The 4,340-nt window shown below is 41.7% G+C and overlaps 1 long non-coding RNA gene across 1 annotated transcript; it reads right to left on the bottom strand.

Moving 5' to 3' along the window:
* Nucleotides 1-901: 901 nt before the first annotated feature.
* Nucleotides 902-4,340, bottom strand: LOC119320272. Its single transcript, XR_005154883.1, has 4 exons — nucleotides 3,765-4,340; nucleotides 2,899-3,237; nucleotides 2,481-2,687; nucleotides 902-2,369 (listed from the first exon to the last, which is right to left on the bottom strand). It is a non-coding gene; the product is annotated as an uncharacterized LOC119320272 (long non-coding RNA).

Here is a 4,340-nt window from a genome sequence, read left to right on the forward strand (position 1 = left end):
CAGGGGGGACCCCAAAAAATAGCTAAAAAAGCATATATGATGTCTCCTGAGCCATTGCCACGTTGTAAAATATAGTTGAATGTTGTGCATTACCACCAATTGCAGCAAGCACCACTAATGTTGTAGCGGCCCACTTCTAATGTCGTTGTTTATATATGAATATATTGTAAGGAAAAAAAAGTTACATACCTTTAAAAACATAAAGGAGATAACCATAATGTTCTAGCTGAGGGTTGTATAAGGGATCCTAGAGCAGCCCTAAATTACAATGTTCCATTTGAAAAAAATACATAACTATCTGATCAGACTATTGCCAGGAAATTAATCATTTGCAAGATGAGAATTAGCGCAGAGAGTAACAGATGTATGGATGTTTTTGTCGAGATTCAGCTTAAATACAAGTGAGAAGAAATATCATCAAAACACATACTGATCTTCATTGTAATTTCACATGTTATTCCATGGAGCCTATAAACAAAAGAAGAGGTCTGCAAAATAGCAGGAACCACAAAATGCACAACGATATCACATCTCACAGGCGAGCATGGGCTGGAACTAAGCAACATAGCAGAAAAAGCTTTGACAATCCATGTGCTAAACTAATCAGAAGACATGCTAGCATATTATCTGCAGAAGTGGCTATGGCATGTTGTATGAACAATCTGATAGCAGATCACCTGTAGTGCAATTAACGAACATTTATAGTTATTCCATTGCTTGATTGGCTCACCAGCGAAAGCAACAATCTGCTCCCAGATCATATGAGCAAGTTATTTAATATATCATGATAGAAGATCTAATAAAGTTGTGAATTCCTCAACAACCAAGGCTCCTTCTTATGCTACAACAGGACTCACATATATTCAGTACCCACATTAGACAAAGAATTCAAGCACCTATTGGTCAAGAAGTAAGGATGCTACATTTATATTAATTCAACAAATCTAAAAGTTGAATTTCACATGTTATTCTGCTAAAGATCAACTTGCTCCGTGTAACTTATGAAGTGTAGACAAAGCTTGCAGTAGTGATTAATTCCATACCCGAGACATCCGAAAAGCATATGTTTGGGTTCTATGCATTGGAAATAGAATGTGTGGGGACATCTAGAACAATTTGTATGTTGTTTGGAAGTAGTCCTGCATATTACAGAAGAGCCTCATGCTAATGCAACTATAGTAAGAAAACAAAGTCCTGGAGGCATGACACAAGAAAACGTAAAGCATAGAAACAAATTACAACACAGTGAAGAGACCAAGAGATTTTCCATGATTCTAAAAAAGTGTTGAGGGGCGACAGATGGCGTCGACTTCGGCAGCCAGCAATCCCAAGGTGTAGCATGGTGGAGTAGGCGATGATGTGCAGCCTCGGCCAGCGTAGGGCAGCGGCCGATCGTAGTAGCTGCAGGCGGAGCTCTTGCCTTACCTGTAAAAGAAATCGACATCATATTGAGATCTAAACTGCACAACACTAATATATGCGAGCCTGTGAAAAATAAGTGCAAATAGAAGTATCAAGAACTTTGAAGTTTGCTGCAAGAAAATTGATAACATTAAATGGAAGTTTCCCTAGCAGGCTAAAAATGTGTTAAGTTTTGGAGTGTTAATATCGAATGTAAAAGGTCCAATAATATACACACCTGGCCACTGGCACACCAAGAAACATTGTCATTAGCTAAAACCCGAAAAGATAAACATCATAGGGAAAAGGGGATTTTTAATATCCTACTATTAGAAATATGATGAACATTGATGCAATCCTCCAAAAACCGATTGACACCAAATTTTGAACGGATGCATATTTGACACCTTCGTTCCATTATGTTGGCAAAAAAAACGGCACAGTGGGAAAAATTGATCACGCTAAGGCAGAAGGATGCAGAGGCTGCTAATGGGTTCAGAAAAAAATATCCTCACTGAGGATCTTGCATAATTTTGCATACATAACTGGATTATCTCTATATACTATTAAAGGCAATAAAAAAATTGTTTCTATGACAAAAAATTCAAATCTAGCTTGAGAGGATAGAGCACAAACCAGTGAAAACCAAGATTAAGAACACAAATACTAAGAAAGTGAACTAAAGCATGAGTAGGTAGTTGATGCCCTGCTCGGCTTGTTCTATCTATTCACGCAAGAAATTATGAACATAGAAAAATTAAATTAGACCCACAAAGTAAATTTTTTTTACTTAGCTTTCAAAAAAAATGTTATACTTCCCTTGATCTTAAGTACCCAGTTTTACGACGACCATCTCCTGTAAAATTCTGTGCTCCAAGCTCACCATGACATGGTCCAATTAACGCTCCTTATTGTCCTTATTCTGTTTCTTATCTGGCAAACCACCTCATCTCCCAACTGACCAATATCTGCAAACAATAGGCAGAACAAATTATCACCGCATGATATAGGCAGAAGAAAACACAGAACTTGGTCCTAGTCGATGAAGATGCTAGTTATTTGCACAAGTGCCCACGTACCTTGGTGTAGAGTGGACATTGTCATACTTGAAGTGTTGTGTTGGATGGCATGCTTGCAGCTATCCATGCAGCTCTGGCCACTGCTTGCGCCATGCTCGCCGACGCTGCTCTACCACTGCCGCAAGCACCAGCCACATGCTCCGCCGCGAGCAGCCAACCAAGATGTCATATCTTTGCACAAGTGCTGCACTCAGTTGTGCAGTTCATCTTGTAAATTAAACACATATAAATTATCACTCAACAACATATGGGCAAAATACATTAGTTCGTATACTTGCAATGAAGATTCTGAATTTTGAAACTATCTTGCCACTACACACTCACGGCTGGGGAAAAAGAGAGTACCCATGAAAACTTTTAGTTCAAACCCATGATAGCAAAGAAACACCATGAAAGATAAAATAGGTTTATTATTTACCAGTTCAGCGCACGGCCATTTGTCTGAACAAAAACAAAATTTGGCTTCAGGCCATTGTCGACCATGGTCATGTGGATGCTCTAAATCCCTTATATCACCAAAACAAAGATATTAGCACCATTCTCGGCGACCTTCCTTTCTTGCTTCGTCACCCCCTCATGGGTTATGAGTTATGACGACCATGATTCCGGCCGTGCGTCCGAGCACCTGTGGTCTGTACATCGACGGCCTGCCCTTTTCTCATTTTCTTGTCCCCGAAGAGTTCGATCGATCAGAAACTTGCAAGGGCGAGAGTAGCCATGTTCCTGCCCTGTGTGTGTTTTCTTTGCCCGAAAGTTCCTGTTTCAGTCAGAGAGGTAGAACTCTGTGTCAGCAGTTGTCTTGTCACTGAACTTTTAAATGACCGGCAATAAAGGTTGCTGCCTAATTTTAGAATGTCAAGTGTAAGTTTTCCACGTGTAGGTGTAGCAGCTAACAGGTTTGAACCAAACTGAATAAGAGAGTCAAAATGGAATCCTTTCTGACCTCACAATGCCTATGTATTTCAAGTAGCCATCATTTAAACACCAGACACATTGTCCATGCAAAAAGAGGTGAAAAAAAATCAAATCTGAACTGAACTTGACAGAATTCAGAAGTTGTATAGCTGACAATGGACCATCATATACAACAAGATCTAGTAAGCAATGCAAGAGCACACACGTACAAAGGGGTGAACATGCCTGATTGGTACTTTAATTTAACACATCGAATCATTGAGTTAGCTAGGTCTAGTTACACATACAGAGTTTAACATCAAGTTGCTGAGTTAGCAATGTTTAGCACGAAGTTAGACATGTGACCTTCATGGGAAGAACTGGACATACCAATTCATTTGCGAGGCCAGGCCAGACCAACCTGCTTCTTTCCCCCTCTGCGCTAGCTCCAAGATGCATGTCTCGTCCCGGTCGATTAACCGCGACCTCGACCACTTCGATCCGCCGATGCTCGGCACCGCTACCAAGACCCACCAATCAGTCCCTGCTTGTGTCCATGGTGAAGATGAAGTCGCAGAATGCAGATATTGGCCAACCCACCGACCATGCACACATGTGTTGGCGCGGCGCCCCGGGCGTGGCCTGACTGGTGCAGCGCGCTGAACCTTCCTCGCGCGGTTCCTACACCTGCCAAGGTCAGCAACGCGTGCCTGCACTTCCTCGGCCTCTGCTTGTTCCTGCGCCTCGCTGTAAACATCATCAGGTGTGTAACCTGCATACAGAAGAAAGATTGATATGTGCATGTAAAACTGAGAACCAGCAAGTCTGATTCAAACACAAAAGAACAAGGGCAAGCTTATGCTATCCTGCTGAGCCACGACCGGCACTACCCCTCGCCGTTTCAGGAGGAACAGGAGAGCACGAGCAGACCACCTCGGGATGAAGACCACCTTGTCAACCACGCAT

This window comes from Triticum dicoccoides, chromosome 6B, assembly GCF_002162155.2.
Source record: "Triticum dicoccoides isolate Atlit2015 ecotype Zavitan chromosome 6B, WEW_v2.0, whole genome shotgun sequence".
Lineage (NCBI taxonomy): Eukaryota > Viridiplantae > Streptophyta > Magnoliopsida > Poales > Poaceae > Triticum > Triticum dicoccoides.